The sequence below is a fragment of the Heptranchias perlo genome, unplaced genomic scaffold (genome assembly GCF_035084215.1).
Source record: "Heptranchias perlo isolate sHepPer1 unplaced genomic scaffold, sHepPer1.hap1 HAP1_SCAFFOLD_128, whole genome shotgun sequence".
NCBI lineage: Eukaryota > Metazoa > Chordata > Chondrichthyes > Hexanchiformes > Hexanchidae > Heptranchias > Heptranchias perlo.
Window position 1 is genome coordinate 85,261 of NW_027138516.1, and position 15,983 is coordinate 101,243.

The window sequence follows — 15,983 nt, forward strand, 5'->3', positions numbered from 1 at the left end:
GTACACCTGGTGCTGCTCCTGGCATGCTCTTCTACGCTCCTCATTGAACCAGGGTTGATCCCCTGGCTTGTTAGTAATGGTAGAGTGAGGAACATGCCGGGCCATGAGGTTACAGATTGTGCTGGAATACAATACTGCTGCTGATGGCCCACAGCGCCTCATGGATGCCCAGTTTTGAGATGCTAGATCTGTTCTGAATCTATCCCATTTAGCACGGTGGTAGTGCCACACTGCACAATAGACGATGTCCTCGGTGTGAAGACGGGACTTCATCTCCACGAGGGCTGTGCGTGGATCACTCCTACCAATACTGTCATGGACAGATGCATCTGCGACAGGTAGATTGGTGAGGAGGAGGTCAAGTAGGTTTTTCCCTCGTGTTGGTTCGCTCACCACCTGCTGCAGGCCCAGTCTGACAGCTATGTCCTTCAGGATTTGGCCAGCTCAGTCAGTCGTGGTGCTACCGAACCACTCTTGGTGATGGACATTGAAGTCCCCCGCCCAGAGTACATTCTGTGCCCTTGCTACCCTCAGTGCTTCCTCCAAGTGGTGCTCAACATGGAGGAGGTCTGATTCATCAGCTGAGGGAGGGCGGTAGGTGATAATCAGCAGGAGGTTTCCTTGCCCATGTTTGATCTGACGCCATGAGATTTCACGGGGCCCAGACTAAAATGTTGAGGACTCCCAGTGCCACTCCCTCCTGCCTGTATACCACTGTGCCACCACCTTTGGTGGGTCTGTCCTGCCGGTGGGACAGGACATACCCAGGAATGGAGATATCTTCAGTTATCCAGGGAGCTCTAACTTTGGATGCTCTTCCTTTTCCCCTTGCAGAGATGTGTTTACTCTGTACCCAAACCAACTCATCCCTGAAGGTCTCCTATTGTTCAATTACTTATTTTGCCTCCAATTTTTGATTCTCACCCACCTGTGCAAGATCCCTTTTTAACTCACTGAAATTAACCCTCCTCCAGTTAAGTATTTTTACATTTGCTTGTTCCTTCTCCTTTTCTATAGCTATTGTAAACTTTATGATCACTGTTTCCCACATGCTCCCCCACTGAAACATGCTCCATCTGCCCCACTTCATTCCCCACACTGAGCCCACTGCTGTTCTCACATTTACAACCCCTCTCACCCTTATGGTTTAGGGCCACTGAAAGATGATGCGGTGGGTTTGGATTTCAGCACGGAGGAGTGTGGGACGGGGATTTATAGCTTTGGGGGAACAAGAGAGGAAAGAATGCAGAGGGTAGATGCTGAAAGATTGTTTGCCCTGGCCAGAGAGTCTAGAACTAAGGGACATAGTCGCAGGATAAGGGGTCGGCCATTCAAGACTGAGATGAGGAGGAATTTCTTCACGCAGAGGGTTGTGAATCTGTGGAATTTTCTACCCCAGAGGGTTGTGGATGCTGAGTCATTAAATATGTTCAAGGCTTAGATGGAGAGATTTTTGGACTCTAGGGGAATCGAGGGAATATGGGGAACGGGCAGGAAAGTGGAGTTGAGGTGGGAGATCAGCCATGATCTGATTGAATGGTGGAGCAGGCTTGAGGGGTTGTATAGTCCGCTCCTTTTTCTTATGTTCTTATGCAGAATGTTCTATCGAAACTAGAATTGTCTGTTCTGAATTTCTATCCTGTTCTTAGTGATGATTTTTGTAAACTTTTTTTTTACAGGGTATTGGAAAGAGAGAATTTGCATGCAGGAAACTCAAACTAAACATCACCACAAGATCTGACAGAGTCACTCGATTCATCAGGACCTGAATATCATTGGCCTTTGAATATTGAAGGAGAAATGTTTGTCTGTTCTGTCTGTGGGAAAAGATTTCAAACATCAGTGTGACTGGGAAAAGATTTCAAACATCAGTGTGACTGGGAAAGACCGAGACACACCCCCCCTGAGTGAGAGTGTTCCAGTGCACTGACTGTGGAAAGAGCTTTAACCAGTTACACAGCCTGAAAAAACATCGCACCATTCACAGCGGGGAGAAACCGTCCACGTGTTGTGTGTGTGGACGAGGCTTCAACTGATCGTCCAACCTGGAGAGACACAAAGACACCCGGACCACGGAGAAACCGTGGAAATGTGGGGACTGCGGGAAGGGATTCAATTACCCGTCAGAGCTGGAAACTCATCAACGCAGTCACACTGGGGAGAGGCCGTTCACCTGCTCCGTGTGTGGGAAGGGATTCACTCAATCATCCCACCTGCTGACGCACCAGCGAATTCACACTGGGGAGAGGCCATTCACCTGCTCTGTGTGTGGGAAGGGATTCACTCAATCATCCCACCTGCTGATACACCAGCGAATTCACACTGGGGAGAGGCCATTCATCTGTTCTGTGTGTGGAAAGGAATTCACTGATTCATCCAATCTTCTGTCGCACCAGCGAGTTCACACTGATGAGAGACCTTTTAAATGTTCTGACTGTGAGAAGAGCTTTAAAAGCACAAATGATCTGCTGCAACATCAACGGGTTCACACTGGGGAGAGACCGTTCACCTGCTCCGTGTGTGGGAAGGGATTCACCCTGTCATCCACCCTGCTGAAACACCAACGTGTTCACACTGGGGAGAGGTTGTTCACTTGCACTGAGTGTGGGAAGGGATTCACTCAGTCATCTACCCTGCTGCAACACCAACGGGTTCACACTGGGGAGAGGCCGTTCACCTGCTCCGTGTGCGGGAAAGGATTTACACTCTCATCCCACCTGCTGAGACACCAGCGAGTTCACACTGGGGAGAGACCGTTCACCTGCACTGAGTGTGGGAAGGGATTCACTCAGTCATCCCACCTGCTGACACACCAGCGAGTTCACCTGCGACTGCAGGGGTTGGATTCTGCTGTAATTGCTGCTGTTAATCACATCCAGGAGTGAACCATGTTCATTCTGACAGTCGGGGTTTGTTTCTGCTGATGTTAATAACCCCAATAACTGGGCTGGAGTTTAATATTCTGGATATATGTTAAATAAATCAACTTTGTTTTGAACACCTTGTTGTAGATTTTGGTCTTTCCCACCTGAGTGTTTAGCATCACCTGACTGGAGCTCAGAAAGGACAATCTGGGGGGAGGATCGTCCGGTGGGAACAGAACTTCAGTCTGGACACAGTCCGTCAGGGCCACACGGAGAGGGGCAAACGGCACTTTGGTCTTTCTCGTTCTCTCTTCACTGACCGCAAAGTCGCCGTGCGGGTTAATCGTGAGGTGTGTAAGAAATGTGTCCCAGCCGCTCTGTTCTATGGTTCAGAGCTCCAGGCACGGAACAGAAGACTCCTTTACAGCGGTGTTTAGAGTCAGGAAGAACAACAGTGAGTGCTGGAAACATGCTGTCAAATCAGAGATTGGTGTAAAACTGTGATCTGTTCCTGACTGGAAGTGAAACGGCAGGTTTAAGTCTCCAGTCTAAAAATGATCCTGGTAATTATTCTATGAAGATTTAACCTGTTTGTGAGGCAGTCCTGAGTCTACCATTTTAAGGTGAGCGTTAACTCATTTAAAATAATCTGAATTAAAATAGCAGAGGGAGGAGTTCACAGGAGCCTGTTAATTGCTGGTACAATTATTCACCAGTCATTTGGTCCCCAGATAATGAAGGACCCGCAGTGTGTTTCCAGAATTCCCTGTTTTATTGATGTGTGTTGTTAGACACCAGGGTAACTCAGAGTACATGACCCGGAGCATCCACGGGGTGGGGATGTCGATCCCAACGGTCACTCTGGGATCACTCCCACTGCGGAACTCCACCACTGACCCTGCTAAAGGTTGTAGGTTCGGGGAGTGGGGCCTCCAGGAGTGGACTGTAAGAAAGCTGGGTTTCGGTATCCTGACAAATATATGCCGAGGAACCAGAGGAATCCTTACTGGGGAACGGCCTGGGGTTTTACTGGTCAATGTAGGTCAAGAGGTGAATGATTCCTGACTCCCCAAGCTGTCTCATATTTAACCCAGGTCAGATCAAGATGAATTTAGTTTATTAAACCTTAGTTAGGTTTCCCTCAAGCTGCTGAGTGAGTGAATTAACTTTTTCTTGACAAATCACCAAGGGAGAAGCCAGACTACAAGTCATGCACTAAACACTTTATTGGTTACAGATCACAACTTATGATTAAAGCTGGATGCTTAATAGCCATGCATAAATGTAATCAGAGTTTTCTTGCAGTTGAGCAGTAAATCACTAATGGACAGAATTACTTAACAAAATAAGTAGAAAAGGTTACAGTCAATTCAGTGAATGCAGAGTATTTGGGGATGAAGTGATAAATCCCTTCCCCCACACACAGCAAAAGAATGGCCTCTCCCCAGTGTGAAATCGCTGGTGATTCAGCAAGTTGGATAAAACAATGAATCCCTTCCCACACACAGTGCAGGTGAACAGTCTCTCCCCAGTGTGACTGTGCTGATGAATTTCCAGCTCACGTGGGAAATTGAATACCTTCCCACATTTCCACGGTTTCTCTGTGGTCCGGGTGTCCTTGTGTCTCTCCAGGTTGGACGATCAGTTGAAGCCTCGTCCACACACACAACACGTGTACGGTTTCTTCCAGCTGTGAATGGTGTGATGGTTTTTCAGGCTGTGTAACTGGTTAAAGCTCTTTCTGAATTGAACACTCTTACTTGGGTGTGTTGGAATCCCGTAATGAGGTACGGTAGTCCCTTTTAATCAATTCGACCGGATACCGTATTAGTAAAGAATTGAGGTTTTATTGTTCACAAACAGCAAATGAAACACACATCATTGAGCGATAACTAATAATCCCAGACTGGAAATACATTACCTGTCTAGGACTGGACAGCCGGCGCGGGTGCCACGTCTATATTCCTCGCCACGTCTGCTTCTGTTAAGTCTCCCCTTTTAGGACCAGAGGGTTAGCCCATTTTGCCAGCATTCACGTCCCCTGATCCTTTTGATATTCCGACTGTCCTTCTGCTAGCTATGGGTCAATCTTTATACACTGTTTTCTGCCTGGGACATGCTCTGGTCTGCACGTACTGTCTTGCAGGTGATTTGGCCAGGTAGGGGGTGTGTTCCCTCTAAACCTGTGATAAGCTGATCTTCACTGTCTCCATCGCAGGTTTTTGATACACAATCACATTCCTCTTTTACTGTTTCAATGTTTCCCCAGGTGACTGAGCCATTATGTATCTGCATTCTTTCTTGCACTGAGTTGATGGCCTGATCATTTCTGGTACCTTCATACCCCTTCTTTCAGCAGGGTTAATGGGCCTGCTGGTTCATGGTTTCTTTTGCACACTCCTGGTTTGGCTGCTTAATCTTAGTTCCTTCATCCCGTCCACAGTTAATTTCATATTTCATTGTTTATTAGCTTGATTGCTTTATCTTACAGCTCCCAACCTTGAGAACGAGAGACGTTAGTCTTGAGTCATCATAGATTGTTTATTTGATCATTAATAAATTTTGTGATTTCTACGCAGGCCGTGCGATGCCTAAGTTTACCTAACATTCCCTTAAGCACGTGAAGCATACATACTAAAATTATCACAATAAAAACCTGTACCACCACTGGAACATGTGAGGCAATACAGGCCCACAGGTGTGTCGATATGCTGCTCGCTATCTCCCACCATTTTGCTTCAACATTTTTAAAAATTCGTTCACGGGATGTGGGCGTCGCTGGCGAGGCCGGCATTTATTGCCCATCCCTAATTGCCCTTGAGAAGGTGGTGGTGAGCCGCCGCCTTGAACCGCTGCAGTCCGTCTGGTTAAGGTTCTCCCACAGTGCTGTTAAGGGAGTTCCAGGATTTTGACCCAGCGACGATGAAGGAACGGCGATATATTTCCAAGTCAGGATGGTGTGTGACTTGGAGGGGAACGTGCAGGTGGTGTTGTCCCCATGTGCCTGCTGCTCTTGTCCTCCTTGGTGGTAGAGGTCGCGGGTTTGGGAGGTGCTGTCGAAGAAGCCTTGGCGAGTTGCTGCAGTGCATCCTGTGGATGCTACACACTGCAGCCACAGTGCGCCGGTGGTGAAGGGAGTGAATATTTAGGGTGGTGGATGGGGTGCCAATCAAGCGGGCTGCTTTATCTTGGATGGTGTCGAGCTTCTTGAGTGTTGTTGGAGCTGCACTCATCCAAGCAAGTGGAGAGTATTCCATCACACTCCTGACTTGTGCCTCGTAGATGGTGGAAAGGCTTTGGGGAGTCAGGAGGCGAGTCACTCGCCGCAGAATACCCAGCCTCTGACCTGCTCTCATAGCCACAGTATTTATATGGCTGGTCCAGTTAAGTTTCTGGTCAATGGTGACCCCCAGGATGTTGATGGTGGGGGATTCGGCGATGGTAATGCCGTTGAATGTCAAGGGGAGGTGGTTAGACTCTCTCTTGTTGGAGATGGTCATTGCCTGGCACTTATCTGGCGCGAATGTTACTTGCCACTTATGAGCCCAAGCCTGGATGTTGTCCAGGTCTTGCTGCATGCGGGCTCGGACTGATTCATTATTTGAGGAGTTGCGAATGGAACTGAACACTGTGCAGTCATCAGCGAACATCCCCATTTCTGACCTTATGATGGAGGGAAGGTCATTGATGAAGCAGCTGAAGATGGTTGGGCCGAGGACACTGCCCTGAGGAACTCCTGCAGCAATGTCCTGGGGCTGAGATGATTGGCCTCCAACAACCACTACCATCTTCCTTTGTGCTAGTTATGCCTCCAGCCACTGGAGAGTTTTCCCCCTGATTCCCATTGACTTCAATTTTACTCGGGCTCCTTGGTGCCACACTCGGTCAAATGCTGCCTTGATGTCAAGGGCAGTCACGCTCACCTCACCTCATTTGTCAATGTCTTTGTACAATGCTGTGTTGTCCTGCTGGAGCTGGTCTAAGTGTTTAAGGGTTGTGTTCAAGCGTGAGATTATTTTGGATAAACTGCTCAGAGTAGGGGAATATGTCGTAACCGAATCAGGCTACGCACTGGTGCAAGGCCACCTTTAAGGGTATTGTTGATGATCATATTTACCTGGGACTCGTGGTGACACAGCATGTGATTCCTGTTGCTCAGTCACATGATACGCACACCCCTGAGCCTTCGTCGACCCCATGCTCAGTTACCCAAGTATCGTTTAGGTTACAGTCCATTATGTGTCCCGATCCGTCAATCAAGCTGGTGATCTCAAGTATTCTTCGCACGTAGTCCACATGTTCCACCCTTTTCCAGTCACAGTTGGGTTACCGTGCTTTTAAGTCTTGTCTTCGGTGTATCCCAGGGCGTTTCCCAGTACTCCGACCAGGAAGCACCACTTCTGGTTCATAATTAGTGCCTCCACTTATCTATTGATCAAGCATAATACGTCAGTGACCATTTTTTAGCAGCTTTTAGCTGATTAATGTGATACCATTTGGCCTCCTTTTTATTTTTTCCTGGGTACTGGATCAGATATACCGCAGGGCTGGCTCTGTACATAATGGGGAACGGGCCTTTCCATTTTGCTTTTAATACATGGTGCTTTTTGCCATAATTAAGCACCATCACCATTTCCCCTATTTGGTATTCAAAGGATCGTACTTTTTTGTCAAAGTACTTTTTAACCTGTTGCTTTGATTTCCGTTTGTTCGGCAACAAACTGATTGGTCTGATTTATCCTGTCCACCATTTGTGCTAGCCAGGTCTGGCAGGCAGGGCCCATCAACAGCGGGGAGCAGGGTTGCTGTAGGTACTAATAAATGACCGGGTGTTGGCATCAGGCGGCCTGTCATTGCCTGATATGGTGAGATGCAGGTTGTGCTGTGGGGGTGGAATGGACGGCCATGAGCTACATGGGCAGCCTATTAGCCCATTGAGTGTGGTGATCGGCTCAAAACTTTTTCAGCATAGTTTTCAGGGTCTGATTTCCTCTCTTCACTGCCCCAGACAATTGAGGGTGCTGGGAGATATGCAGTTTATGTCCTATCTTCTTAAGCTTTTGCAGCTGGCTGAAATATTTCCCTGTGAAGTTGGAGCCCCGATTGCTATCGAACTGTACGGGCACGCCCCACCTTCAGATCACCTCGCTTAATAATACTGCTGTCAGAGCAGTGTTATCTCTGCAGGGGAAGGCCTCCATCCATTTAGTGAACTTGTCAACTATTACCAGGTCGTGTTGGTGGCCTGAGGACCAATAAATTTGGAGATGTGTCCACAGCCCGTCGGGCAGTGGGGCACTCTGTAGGAACGCTCGATTGGTGTGGAGGCCTGGGTTATGCTGGAGGCACACAAGGCAACCTTGTATTGGAAGGGTCACATCGTCACATGTTTAGTCACCATACTACCTTAACAATTTTACTGATAGTGGTGTGGGCTGAGTCATGACCACCGGTGGGATGGATATGGTGGAAATCAAAGAATTCCTCACACATTACAGGGCGTACGCATACCACGGGGAGAGTGTGACCATTGGGGTTATAGACTAGCAATTGAGAATCGTTCGGCCCGTTTCTGAGGGTGATCTGATGGCCCCATGCGTTGAGTTGGGGCAGGGACTTGCCAGCCTCGTGCCAGCCAATCGTCGGCTGATTGGGTGACTACGAGCTCTGGAGTTACCGGAGGTCTACGCTGTCTTTTGTTACAGCAGTCATCCTCTGTTGGGAAAGGGTCACTGTCCAAGGTGTCGCTGTATGGCCTGCTTCTTTAGCGGCTTTATTCGCCTCAGAATTTCCACGGGAGCGAGAGTCAGTTCTTTTAGCGTGGGCTTTGACTTTACCAATGTGGACAGGGGCTGTCCTATCTTTCAATGCATCCCATAACAACGTAAACCATGTATTCATGGCTTACCATCAGCGATACAGTAATCATTCTTAGCATATAGAGGCAGAGACAACATGGTGTTTATCGCATAGGCAATGTCGACCAAATGTTGTTCGGAGGTTTCAATGACAGCAGTGAAGAGGGCTACTACTTCTGCATACCGGGCGGAGTGGGGCACACACTTGTGCTGAAAGGTTTTCAGGGGGAGCAAAACAGAAAAACCTGTCAACAGCTTGTCGTGTTCATGGAACGATGATCCATTGTTGTAACCATCTTCAGCTGCTCCATCAATGACCTTCCCTCCATCATAAGGTCAGAAATGGGGATGTTCGCTGATGATTGCACAGTGTTCAGTTCCATTCGCAACCCCTCAAATAATGAAGCAGTCCGAGCCCGCATGCAGCAAGACCTGGACGACATCCAGGCTTGGGCTCATAAGTGCCAAGTAACATTCGTGCCAGACAAGTGCCAGGCAATGACCATCTCCAACAAGAGAGAGTCTAACCACCTCTCCTTGACATTCAACGGCATTACCATCGCCGAATTCCCCACCATCAACATCCTGGGGGTCACCATTGACCAGAAACTTAACTGGACCAGTCATATTAATATTGTGGCTATAAGAGCAGGTCAGAGGCTGGGTATTCTGCAGCGAGTGACTCACCTCCTGACTCCCCAAAGCCTTTCCACCATCAACAAGGCACAAGTCAGGAGTATGATGGAATACTCTCCACTTGCCTGGATGAGTGCAGCTCCAACACCACTCAAGAAGCTCGACACCATCCAGGACAAAGCAGCCCACTTGATTGGCACCCCATGCACCACCCTAAACATTCACTCCCTTCACCACTGGCGCGCCGTGGCTGCAGTGTGTACCATCCAGAGGATGCACTGCAGCAACTCCCAAACCCGCGACCTCTACCACCTAGAAGGACAAGAGCAGCAGGTACATGGGAACAACACCACCTGCATGTTCCCCTCCAAGTCACACAGCATCCCGACTTGAAAATATATCGCCGTTCCTTCATCGTCGCTGGGTCAAAATCCTGGAACTCCCTTCCTAATTTTCCACACCATTCACCTGAGGAAGGAGGAAGCCTCCGAAAGCTTGTGGAATTTAAAATAAATTTGTTGGACTATAACTTGGTGTTGTAAAATTGTTTACAATTGTCAACCCCAGTCCATCACCGGCATCTCCACATAATAGCACTGTGGGAGAGCCTTCACCACACGGACTGCAGCGGTTCAAGAAGGCGGCTCACCACCACCTTCTCAAGGACAATTAGGGATGGGCAATAAATGCTGGCCTCGCCAGTGACGCCCACATCCCATGAACGAATGAAAAAAACCATCACTCGCCCCTGGGAGAGGATTCTGAGATACCGGATGGGTAGGAAAGTCCACCAGAGTGAGGAGACACTCGCGCTGTTCTCCCTGATATAGTCGTATCTGTGGGAACAGGGGTGTCTGTTTCAGTGTAATGTCCAACTGTCATTGAGATAGCAACAGCGTCCAATGAGTCAGTCAGGACGAGGAGACCAATGAGTCCCCTAGCTTCATTAGCAGGTTCAGGGGTGTGTGTGGGCTGTGCAGTACTGTTCTACTGAGACCTCCGATGTAGGTGAAGTGTTTTACTGCCCAGAAGGTGACTAAGAGGTGTCATTCACAGGGGGTGTAACTCTTCCACCCCGGTCAAAATTTGGGCTGCAGAGGCAATGGGCAATAATTTGTCTTGAACGTCCTGGCATAGGACTGCGGCCAAACTCTGGTCCGTCGCCCCCCCACCTCCAGGTGGGAAGGCTTCTTGGGGTCGGGGAAGATGAGGCAGGTTGCCTGTATCACCGCTTCCTGAAGTTGTGTCATTGCTTCTGTGTGGGCAGGGGTCCATCGAGCTGATACATCGTCACTGTCTCCTTTCAGGAATTCGTACAGGGGCTTGGCCATCTCAGCAAATCGGGGAATAAAGGAGCGCTGGTAGGCTACCAGTCCTAAGAAGGACCCGAGGGCTGTCTTGGATGTCGGCAACAGCAACCTTTGAATAATGTTCATTTTGTGCTGGTCGGATGTGAGGCCGCTGCCTGAAATGGAAACTCCCAGAAAGATCACCCGTCCTTGTCAGAGCTGTGCTTTCCTGGATTAGGTTATCGTCCCGCTTTCCGGAGGAGGCACAGCAGCTCGCTGAGCAGCCGCTCATGGGGGGAAAATTGGATGAGGGCCGTTTTTGGGCGTAGGTAGCGTGCTGTACTATTACCCCACGCCCAATGACCCCCTGCACAGGCCGGACACCAGTTTCAGCCCACAGGAGCACTGACCTGCAATCAGCGTTCCATTCCGGGCCTTGCACCTGGAATCAATGCAATTTTCACTTTCCACCACCAGGGGGAGCTCAATCTCTTAAAGGGAGGATGGTCCTTCGAAATCTCTTAAAGGTGACTGGTACCTGTTATTTGCTGAGTCTGAACAGAGATCAGACATCGCACACATAAAACACAGATACAGGTCCCATCCCTATGTTTACACACTGTGTTATGTGAAAACATTGAATAAAGGTTGCGCACTACTAAATCCCACATCCTTCAATCTGCACACCAGACCTAACCAATCTGACGATCTGAGTTGGTACCAGGCCTGCGAGAGTGCGTGCACCAAGGTTCTCTGCTGATGCACTAGAGACCCTGGTGCAAGTGGTGGACAGAAGGAGGGACATCCGATATCCCCGTGGGGGGGGCGGTTGCAAGAGGCCCTCCAGATATACAACCAAAAGGCAGTGGGAGGCAGCGGGGGACGAAGTCAATGCCAGGCCCACAGCATCATGAACATGGATGCAGTGCAGGAAGAAGTTCAATGCTTTGACATGAGTGGTCAAGGTGAGTGAGGTCAACTGTCAAGTGGTGTCTCCCACCAACTGCACCACACACTACACCCCCATCACCCACATACCAACAAACTCTTTCCATCAGTACTCAACTCTTCCAATCAGATGCTTCCTCTCACCCTTACACATTACCACTGTTTCAAGCCGCCCACCCACAACTCACAGGCCATACACACTGGCAGCTATTCAACCATGACAGGCACATCACCCAGGCTCACGTCCCGATTTCTTGCAGGAGAAGGTGGCGCATATCAAGAGGCAGCAAGTGGCCGTGGCATTTAGCCCCTCGAGCCTGTTCCACCATTCAGTAAGGTCAGGGTGGACCTGTGACCTAACTCCATATACCCACCTTAGCCCCATATCCCTTAATACCCTTGGTTCACAGAAATCTATCAATCACAGATTTAACATTCACAAGTGAGCTAGCATCAACTGCCGTCTGTAGAAGAGTGTTCCAAACGTCTCCCACCCTTTGTGTGTAGAAGCATTTCCTAACTTCACTCCTGCACGTCCTGGATCTCAATGTTAGACTATGTCCCCGCGTCCTAGTATTGAAGTGTAGGAGACCTCCAAAATCAGGTACAAATGTCTCACCAGCCAGAAGCAATAATCCAGCCACTAACCTGTAAATCCTGCATGGTCCCTTTAAATAGCACCGGTGGGGGGTCCTCCAGGCACTCTAAGACACGTTCAGATGGTCGGGGTTAAGACTGTGCGTTGAGTTGAGCATTAGGTCCCAAAATGGTGTCTATCATTTTAAATCAGCGTTTCACACTGATTGAAGCCACTTTCTCCCTACTTTACATGATTCCAGTGTTCGTTATCTGCGCCTGCGCTAACTCCTATACCAAGATGGCGTCCGGCGCACATCACGCTGGAAACGTGTGTGCACATCCAAGATGCCATCTCGGATGTCAGAGAGGCCGTGTAGCACTGAAACAACGTGCGCTACACGGCCCAATTTAGCGCCCTGGGGAACTGTGATGAGACAGACTTCAGAGCAAGGTTCTGTTATTGTGAAAAAGCAAATGAACCATTCTGTAATTATCCATACTTGCAGCTTTAAGCACAGAGCTTAGTGAGGCCAAAAGCTACAAAGAATTACAAGAATCACAAAGAATTTGCAGCACAGAAACAGGCCATTCGGCCCAACAGGTCCATTCCGGTGTTTATGCTCCACGTGAGCCTCCTCCCACCCTTCTTCATCTCACCCTATCAAGTTGGGTGAATCTGCTAAAACGGAGGGAATTGCAAACAGAGTGAGGACTTTAAACACGGGAATTTGGTGAGAGTGGGAATTAAGTGCAGAGGGGAAAACAGATGCCAAGTAATTTAAACCAACGGGCAAGAGTAAATAAGTAAATACATAAATAAATAATCAGAAATTAATTAGATCGAAGGGACAAAATTACAATGAAATGAGTAGATAATACCAACATTAAAGGGATAGGAATTGAATTAAATACAAATCTGTTTTACATAAATAAATAGGAGATAAGGGGATACTAAATTAAAATGTATATATAACATAAGATGCACATACATACATATATGTAGATAGACTTTCAAGTAAAATGATGGGACAGCGGAAACCCATTGCCTGCAATTCCAGTGACATGTGGGGACACAAGTACGTTTCATGAGTCCAGGATAACCATGTGGAGGAACTGTCTCCAGCTGTTCGACCTCAAGCTCAGGGCTTCTGAGCCAGAGGAGCACATGGAGCCACTGGGGGCAGACGGTACTAATATTTACAGAGGATCCAGAGACGGTACTAATATTTACAGAGGGTCCAGAGACGGTACTAATATTTACAGAGGGTCCAGAGACGGTACTAATATTTACAGAGGGTCCAGAGACGGTACTAATATTTACAGAGGGTCCAGAGACGGTACTAATATTTACAGAGGGTCCAGAGACGGTACTAATATTTACAGAGGGTGCAGAGACGGTACTAATATTTACAGAGGATCCAGAGACGGTACTAATATTTACAGAGGGTCCAGAGACGGGACTAATATTTACAGAGGGTCCAGAGACGGTACTAATATTTACAGAGGGTCCAGAGACGGTACTAATATTTACAGAGGGTCCAGAGACGGTACTAATATTTACAGAGGATCCAGAGACGGTACTAATATTTACAGAGGATCCAGAGACGGTACTAATATTTACAGAGGATCCAGAGACGGTACTAATATTTACAGAGGATCCAGAGACGGTACTAATATTTACAGAGGGTCCAGAGACGGTACTAATATTTACAGAGGGTCCAGAGACGGTACTAATATTTACAGAGGGTCCAGAGACGGTACTAATATTTACAGAGGGTCCAGAGACGGTACTAATATTTACAGAGGGTCCAGAGACGGTACTAATATTTACAGAGGGTCCAGAGACGGTACTAATATTTACAGAGGGTCCAGAGACGGTACTAATATTTACAGAGGGTCCAGAGACGGTACTAATATTTACAGAGGGTCCAGAGACGGTACTAATATTTACAGAGGGTCCAGAGACGGTACTAATATTTACAGAGGATCCAGAGACGGTACTAATATTTACAGAGGATCCAGAGACGATTCTAATATTTACAGAGGATCCAAAGACGATTCTAATATTTACAGAGGATCCAGAGATGATTCTAATATTTACAGAGGATCCAGAGACGATTCTAATATTTACAGAGGATCCAGAGACGATTCTAATATTTACAGAGGGCCCAGAGACGGTACTAATATTTACAGAGGGCCCAGAGACGGTACTAATATTTACAGAGGGTCCAGAGACGGTACTAATATTTACAGAGGGTCCAGAGACGGTACTAATATTTACAGAGGGTCCAGAGACGGTACTAATATTTACAGAGGGTCCAGAGACGGTACTAATATTTACAGATGGTCCAGAGACGGTACTAATATTTACAGATGGTCCAAAGACGATTCTAATATTTACAGAGGATCCAGAGATGATTCTAATATTTACAGAGGATCCAGAGATGATTCTAATATTTACAGAGGATCCAGAGACGATTCTAATATTTACAGAGGATCCAGAGACGGTACTAATATTTACAGAGGGCCCAGAGACGGTACTAATATTTACAGAGGGTCCAGAGATGGTACTAATATTTACAGAGGGTCCAGAGATGGTACTAATATTTACAGAGGGTCCAGAGGTGGTACTAATATTTACAGAGGATCCAGAGACGATACTAATATTTACAGGGGATCTTGGGAGAGAGGGTCCATGAAGGGTACTTATATTTATTGGGGATCCAGAGATGTTATTACTATTTATAGTGGAACCAAAGAAGATCCTAATACTTACAAGGGTCCCAGAGATGGTATTAATATTTACAGGGGAACCAGACACAGCATTAATATTCACATGATTCCAGAGAAGCTACTAATTTTTACAGGGGATCCAGAAAACGAACTAAAATTTAAAGGGGATCCAGAGACGGTACTAATATATATATACAGGGTTTCCAGAGACGGTGTTATATTTACAGTGAATCCAGAGACAGTATTAATACTTACAGGGGTCCAGATATGGTACTAATATTTGCAGAGGATCCAGATATGGTACTAATATTTACAGAGGGTCCAGAGACGGTACTAATATTTACAGAGGGTCCAGAGATGATTCTAATATTTACAGAGGGTCCAGAGACGGTACTAATATTTACAGAGGATCCAGAGACGGTACTAATATTTACAGAGGATCCAGAGACGGTACTAATAGAAACACAGAAAATAGGAGCAAGAGTAGGCCATTCGGCCCTTCGGGCCTGCTCCGCCATTCAAAATGACCATGGCTGATCGTCTAACTCAGTACCCTGTTCCTGCTTTTTCACCATATCCCTTGATCCCTTTAGCATTAAGAAATATATCTATCTCCTTCTTGAATATATCTAATGATTTGGCCTCCACTGTCTTCTGTGGTAGAGAATTCCACAGGTTCACCACCCTCTGAGTGAAGAAATTTCTCCTCATCTCTGTTCTAAATGGCATACCCTGTATCCTGAGACTGTGACCCCTGGTTCTGGACTCCCCAGCCATCGGGAACATCCTCCCTGCATCTAGTCTGTCTAGTCCTGTTAGAATTTTATATGTTTCGATGAGATCACCTCTCATTCTTCTAAACTCTAGTGAATATAGGCCAATCTCTCCTCATACGTCAGTCCTGCCATCCCAGGAATCAGTCTGGTTAACCTTCGTTGCACTTCCTCCATGGCAAGGACATCCTGCCTCAGATAAGGAGACCAAAACTGCACACAATACTCCAGATGTGGTCTCACCAAGGCCCTGTATAACTGCAGTAAGACATCCCTGCTCCTGTACTCAAATCTTCTTGCAAT

General features: G+C 47.4%; 1 pseudogene; it reads left to right on the forward strand.

Annotated features, from left to right (window-relative positions):
* Positions 1–1,907: 1,907 nt before the first annotated feature.
* The window catches only part of LOC137308306 (zinc finger protein 229-like), a 29,218-nt pseudogene continuing 15,142 nt past the window's right edge, over positions 1,908–15,983 (forward strand).